Here is a 7,235-nt window from a genome sequence, read left to right on the forward strand (position 1 = left end):
TCAGGTTCTTACATGAGCTTGTGTTAGGCTGATATGTGCATACCTGACAATTCTAGAAAATATTTCAAACTCCTAAAACAGCACTACTGCACAAAACCAAATTGGAATAGAATAGAATAGTATAGCCCCACTTGGAAGGGAACTACAATGATCATCTAGTCCAAATTCCTGACCACTTCAGGGCTGGTCAAAAGTAAAAGCATTTTGATGAAAAGTTAAAGCACATAGAAAACAAACCTCTTTTCCTTGCATCACCTGCACAGCTGAGAGCATCCATGATCTGCAGTGCTGGGTCCTGTCCCTTTTCAAAGGGCCACACGGGTGACCTCAGGCTCGTGTGGGCTGCCTGGGTGACCTCCGATAACTTGGCTCCCCCAAGCTGACTCATCTCAGTAGCATCGTGAGAGATACAGCAGCTTCTGTATGAGAAACAGAATTCATTTTAATTGCTCTTTCCAGGCCTCCTCTTTGCCCTCAGTTTTGAAAACTCAATCAATCACATATATTCAGCTTTTAGTTCTCAGTTCATGCACATTGCTAAATACTGGGACAGTTTCTCTGAGGAAAGCTTAAGAAAGCTCTAGAACAACTCAAAGAGTCTTATTCATGGTGGTGTCCCCAAAGGATATCAAATTTAAACTGAAGTCCTGTTTGGAGAGGAAATGAAAACAGAGAGGAAGGGGTTTTGGGAGAATCAGAGGTTTTTTAATTAGTTTGTGGTTGAGGCAGTGGAATTGTGTGCTGTAATACCCCAGTGCCTCTATGCACACTGTTCTCTCCAGGGTCAGCTCTGTGAATTTGCTGAGTGACAAAAGGAAAAGGTAACCTTATTACTTCTTCCTCTACATTCTAGTCTCAAATCAGCACAGCACTGTTAAATTCTACTTTTACCTCTACCTCTCCTTGGCTTTAGAAGAGTTATCCCAACGCAGAAGTAAAGAGAAATGACAGTTAGGTCATGTACATATCTCACTTCTGGACTCTTCAATCAGTATTGCAGCTGCAAGGCCAGGTTGCTTTGTTTTGTTAAGTATTTAATTCAGTGATGACCTCCTCTATCTTTTGTATAACAAAAACCACCTGGATCATAACATCTTTTTTGTATTATGCCCCTGACAGACAGCTGAACATCACTCATGTAGCACTGGCTGCATAGCTGAACAAAGCAGCTGCTGATGCTCTAATTTTCCCCAAATGAAACATGGCATAAATAGTTTTCAGCACTTGCTCTCCAGACACTGCTCTTTCATAGAGAACGGGCTAAGGAAACACACAGTGATGGCAAGCTTTCAATCAGCAGAATGCCAGGCATTTAGAAAACGGACTTGACCTAGTTTTTGATTTGTAGAACCAAGTGACATGCAGTTTATTATGAGCAAAAAAAAATACTTAATAAAAAAAAATATGTAGAGCATATACTCTTGCCTTACAACCTAATATTTCTATCATGCTGTGCATGCTGCTAATTCAGAAGGCTGATATGGTCACAGACAGCCCAGCTTCTAGGATTTACCATTCAAACATACTTGAACTGGCATGAAAAATGCAATAAAATAATTCTTTCAGACAAGTTTAGAGAGAGGTATTCCCAAAAGACAGAATTCTGGCTTCCAGTCACATAAAGCTTACACTTTGTCAATAACACAGTGAAGGAAGGCATGAATGAATTTTATTTCATTGGACAAGTGACTTGGAATACAGATAAGGCAGGGTGAGCATATAAACCTTTAAATAAATGTTTTAGCACTATCTGGAAGGGAGGAATGCAATTGATTCCAATCTTTTCTGACAGAAAATCAGTTCCTCTAAAGCTCCTGGGGCAACAAACATTAACTAAAAGCGTCTGTTACTAATAAAATCTTTAAGTACAACAAAACAAAATGTTGTCATTTGCAACTAATAGGCTACAATTAATGCAAATTATTACTCTGTAGTTTAATTGAAATATTAAACTGTGATATGAAGTCTTTGTTTTACTGTGACTTTAAGAGCCATGTAACTTTGAAGAGGGATCTTTAAAGAGCTCAAGAAAAACCCAGCAGAGAAATAGCTGACAAAGCCCCAGACAAAACACAGTGTAAACATCAGCATTAGGAATACAAAATACTCCGTTGCTCAGATGCTGGGATTTTTCTCTAATGAGCATAGCTATGTTACCTTGAATTGCTACAAACAGTTAATAGAAAACACCAATCTGTGATTACACCCAACAACATTCTTTGTTCTGCTTTGTGGGTGTTACTCTATACAAAGTTGTTTTGTGGAAAATCTTGACCTTTTCTTCCCTCTCTGCCTGTTTAACATGAGACTTGTGTTATTCTCTGCCGTGATACAACAAGCTGGAGCAGTAAAGTCTGCTGTTATAATTCTGGGTTTGCTTTGCAAACACGCACTAAGCTTCAGAATGAAGGGGTGCAGTTAGTTTTTTAGGAGAGCCACGTTTGGAACTTCTACAGGAGAAATCCACTCAAAGTAGCAATTTCTTTTACATTATAAATCTAACTCAAACCAGTATACTGAGTTGCAGTTTTATTTGCAAAACCACAGGTTCTTAAAATTCACAAATCAAACTCAATGTTATTATCTTGGGGGCCTAAGGATAAATGGTATTGCTAGAAAAAATGATGGTACTCAGTCACAACCTGAATTTCAAATAAAATTGTGCTTCGTTCACACTTCTTATCTCATACCAGTTCAAAGGAGTCACTATATTTTTAATATTAAATGTTCTTTTCTTAATGCCTTCCATAAAGGAAGCAAAAATCGTGGAATATAACAAAAAAAGTCTGATGTTTGCACAAAGTACATTCAGTGACTGCTCTAATGCTTTTAGCCTAAAACATGTTATAGTAGTAGTACCACTACAGTAGTAATCTGTTCATTAGTTGGTGGAAAACACTTTTTGGGTTGGATTTGCTTTCAGGATAGTCCTTATTGAAATAAACACTTTCAGATTAAGGTAGGTATTACAGCAAACATGTTTAAAAAATCAAAAAATCACACAACTTCAGGTCCACATGCTTGCTATTGTTATTATCTAACAAAGAGTAATCACGGTCTTTTGCTGTGCTTCCCCAGCCCATAAATCACAGAATTTCAGGATCCTAACTTCTGCCTTTCCACCTTAATTGTTCTCTGTATTTTTATTTTATTCAACCTCTATTCTAGTCTTAATTTTTTATTTAACTGTTCAACCTTTAGACTTCAGTGTGAACGGGCTTTGGCACCATACAACTGAAGAATACAAGTGGTAAGCTCAATATTCAGAAATAGAAAATCGTATTTCTATTTTCATATTTCTACACTGAGAGAGGCAAGAAACTCTATTTCACTATCTTGTTACAAAACCACACTTTCAGCACACAGGGCAGCTATTTCTTAAGGCGCTGTTTTTCAGTTTCGCCAAAGAAAGCACTGAAGCAACTGCATGGGGAAAAAAAAATAATCAAGTATTAAACAATGGCCAACATTTTATTTGCAGCTTATGGATGAGTCTGTATGGTAATCTATTCTGCACTGTTAAACTCAAAATAATTGCTTAAAATCTCCAGGGCTCAAGATTCATCTCAGAAACATCTAAGAAATACATACCAGAACTTTTAACACCAGCAAATGGTACAATACAACTTTTGCCATCTCATCTCTGAATTGATCATTTCTGGCAACAGGCACCACATGAATCTATGTTTTCAATAAATTTCTGGTTTTGAATGACACTAAAAAGTGTAAGTTTACATTCTGCAGTGAGATACCCTGGTACTTAAATCCATGAAAGAAACATTCTTATACTTCGGCAGCCTTTTTAATCATTAATTTTAACATTCTATCAACAGGAACAGAATTTCCTGCCTTGTGATAGAGTCCTTAACCTTTGAGGTTTTGAAAATGTTTCTAGAGAATTTTTTTCATGTTTTCTGCTTTTCTGGAAACCTTTCAAAAGCTCTTCTTGACTTCCAATAGAGAGAGGTACCAAACTTTAGTAACTCTAATTTTCATCCAGCTCTGATGACTACAGATCTCACCAGTGGTGGTGGGATCTTTTGTTTTATAGCAAGGCTGCACAACTAACTAATGATTCTAGAGGCAGTACAGACACTTTAACTCTTAAAAATTTCTTACCTTCTAGTAAACTGCTTAATTAATGAGAACTTACGGAAGCTGATCGACATACCATGGAAAAATTTCTGTGGAGTAATTTGCCAAATATTTCCACCTTTGGCTAAAGGATACTTTTCTTTCATTAAAACTAGTTTTTAAATCAAGTTTTCCTTAATGATGGATAGACCTCATTGTGCTTCTGTAAAGAGCAGGCTGTGACAAATGACTGGATGAAGCAGTAATCTAAAAGATGACTTGAATAAACACTGAATTAAAAAAAAAGATATCAAATACTGCAGATTATAAAACCAGAAAACTGGTCTGTCTTTCTCCATATTTCAGACCATCTAACTCTTTTGAAGAGTTACACAAACCTCTTTTAAAGCACTCCCTGATTAGTAGGAAAACATGCAACTTGGAACTCTCCAAGTAAGAGGAGGTGTATTTGGAAAATTTAAGTTAGCTCCTGTGTATCCTAAGGTTGTGAGTAGTGTCCTTACCTGCTACACCAGGAGAAAACACAGGCCTCACCTCTAAACTGCTGAGAACTAGCACCAGTTAGAAAAGGCTGACCACATCAACTGTAATTTCCTTTGTGGTTTTGCTTCAAAATAATGGTGACTACCAGCATGGGGTGTTTACAGCATGATACAGAGAGCAGAGTCATGACAGCATGTGGTGACATTTCAGAGCACAATGGGACAGTGAACAACTACCTGGTATACTATCAAAGAACTCTCCTGGCTGGGAGAGCCAGAGTAGTGTTGAATATATCCATATTGTCTGGGTAGAGTTCATAATAAACTAACCTTAAAACCAGGTTTATGTTCTCCTCCAGGACTAGCTGGGGCTTGCTCCAGAAAGCAGTATGGAAGTGAACTCACGTGCGTGCAGTATGGAAAACTGCCCTACAGCAAAGCAGGGAGATGAGGAAGATTTTACCTTCTGTTCTTCCACTGGAGTCATCTTCCTTAACTTGCTGCACCATCTCTTTCATTTCATATCCTCGCAGTGTTTCCTCCGATTCCCTGTCCTCCTCCTGTTCTGCTGAGCTCCTTTACCAGCAAGGAAGCTTGTGATAATGATTTTTCCAAATATAGCTAGTTGAAAATAATAAAATAACGCAAATCAATCATTTTTGCGTACACACAGGGAGGAATCTGGTTTTGATCAACTGAAGCTTTTTTCAGAATGTTAAGTTTTGAGACATTTCTGCTGACTTCATAAAATAATTAAAGCTTGTGGTAAGGGATTTTTATTGTTTGGGGTTTTTTTACTAGCTGTATCAAATAGTAAGGAAAAGCACCATTAAGATTTCAACATATCCAGTTGTGCATGCTCTCCTAACTACTAACCCAAACTGTTAAATTTCTTGTCAACAGCAGGCAATGATTTACCTGGATGACCCTGACTTGCTGCACCTGTAAGTCTTTAAACAGCTACACTTTCAGCTGCAACAGCTTCCAGAAGTGAGTAATCAATCTTGAACACGTTGTATCACAAAAATAACTAGGTGATTTTAAAGCTGTGTTTTCCCCATAGTGAAAATACCAGGCTACTGCTGAATCAAGCTAGCTGTCATTCCCATCTGCCTTCACAAAGACAGTTGGATGCACAACTGAAGTCTGCAAGGAAATCACTTTGTGTCCCTTTAAGTTGGGGAACTGTGCTAAATCAGAAGGCCCAGTGGTGCTACCAGGAAGGATTCCCAGAACATAAGCCTGAAAACATACTGAAAACAGGCAGATCAGTGGTGATGATTTTGCTGTGTAATCCACACTGACATCCCTCTAGTGCGTAAAATACCAGGCTAGTACCAGCATCACACAGAGCACTTTGCTCCTGCTGCTCTCACTCCCTGCTGAGCAGACGAGGCTCGGGCTGAACTCCCCCCTCTTTAAGAGGACAGTGGCACTCTGAATTCATTCTTCAGTTTACTCCAACACAGAGTGCAAAGTAAAATCCACGCGTGGTTTCACCATGCATAGAACGACCCTACGTGTCCCCCTGACACAGCCTTGGGCAGATAAATGGTGTCACACAAACTGTGCTGTTCCCAGCACAGTGTAACTCAGTTGTGCCCTGGAGGCACAGTCCTTACCTCCCTCCTAGGCACACGGAGTGGCCGTGGCGGGCGCAGACATCCCTGTGGCTGTGCTGGCCCCCTCCTCCGTGTGCTGCCTCCCACCACGGCGTAAGGCCAAGGCTTCTCCGTTCCTCTCCAAGGCAGGTGGACCCATTCCCTGTTAGTCTGCACATTTAAGAAAGAAGAAGGCATATTAGTATGATAGAAGGATGGAAGAGGAAGGAAGAGAAAGTTTGCTGAGTGATCTTAAGAAAAGTGGTTGCTGTGCTGTCCGCTCTCTTCCTTCTCTGCAGCACTGCGAGGAGGGGGTACTTTTCTCTGATGTGGTTCATCTGGAAGGATGCTGTGGGAGGTTGCCATCCTAGAGAAATGCTACTCCGTGTGCAGCTGGATACGAGCCATGTTTTTTAGCATTTGGAGGGAGTGAGGGAAGCCGATTTCTATTCCTGACTCTGGGACTGACCCACTGTTTGACTCCTCAGCTCGCTTTTCTGTGCTTCCAAACGATAAAAACAAAAGTTTCTACCCATTCTCTCTGTTAACAGTATCAGCTCTTGGTAGGTGGTAGTTATTGCAATCATATTCTCAATTTGAAATGTTGCTAATAGTATGAAAAACAATGTATGAAACACATAGCACTGCATTAGGGGTCAACTACAGCTTTAATTGAAATATTTTGTTGTAATTTGTTTTGTTTGGCTTTTCTTTCACATATAACAAGAAAATGGAACAATTCACCAGAATAAAAGCAGTGATACAGCATAACTTTAAATCCTGATTAGATTTTCTTTTATGAGAGGTGTGTGTGATGAAGGAAACACATAAATCACACTAACTGGTTAACACATTTGAGGCACTTTATACTATATCAGTGAGGCCTCATTTACTTCTAGTCTTAATTCCAGTATCCCCCCCCAGGACCACATAGATGTAAAACCTGACTTTGCAACAAGTAGAAAAAGTTACTGCACCGAAGTCTTACAACCGACTGTGTGATTCCAAATTCCCCATTATCAATACTGGAAGGGAAAAGTAATTATATACATTAAGA

At 39.2% G+C, this 7,235-nt stretch overlaps 1 long non-coding RNA gene across 1 annotated transcript; it reads right to left on the reverse strand.

Annotated features, from left to right (window-relative positions):
- Nucleotides 1–245: 245 nt before the first annotated feature.
- Nucleotides 246–6,385, reverse strand: LOC116961762. The gene is made up of 3 exons (XR_004407134.2): nucleotides 6,200–6,385; nucleotides 5,041–5,198; nucleotides 246–419 (listed from the first exon to the last, which is right to left on the reverse strand). It is a non-coding gene; the product is annotated as an uncharacterized LOC116961762 (long non-coding RNA).
- Nucleotides 6,386–7,235: the final 850 nt, after the last annotated feature.

The sequence above is a fragment of the Tyto alba genome, unplaced genomic scaffold (genome assembly GCF_018691265.1).
Source record: "Tyto alba isolate M040663 unplaced genomic scaffold, T.alba_DEE_v4.0 Super-Scaffold_19, whole genome shotgun sequence".
Taxonomy (NCBI): domain Eukaryota; kingdom Metazoa; phylum Chordata; class Aves; order Strigiformes; family Tytonidae; genus Tyto; species Tyto alba.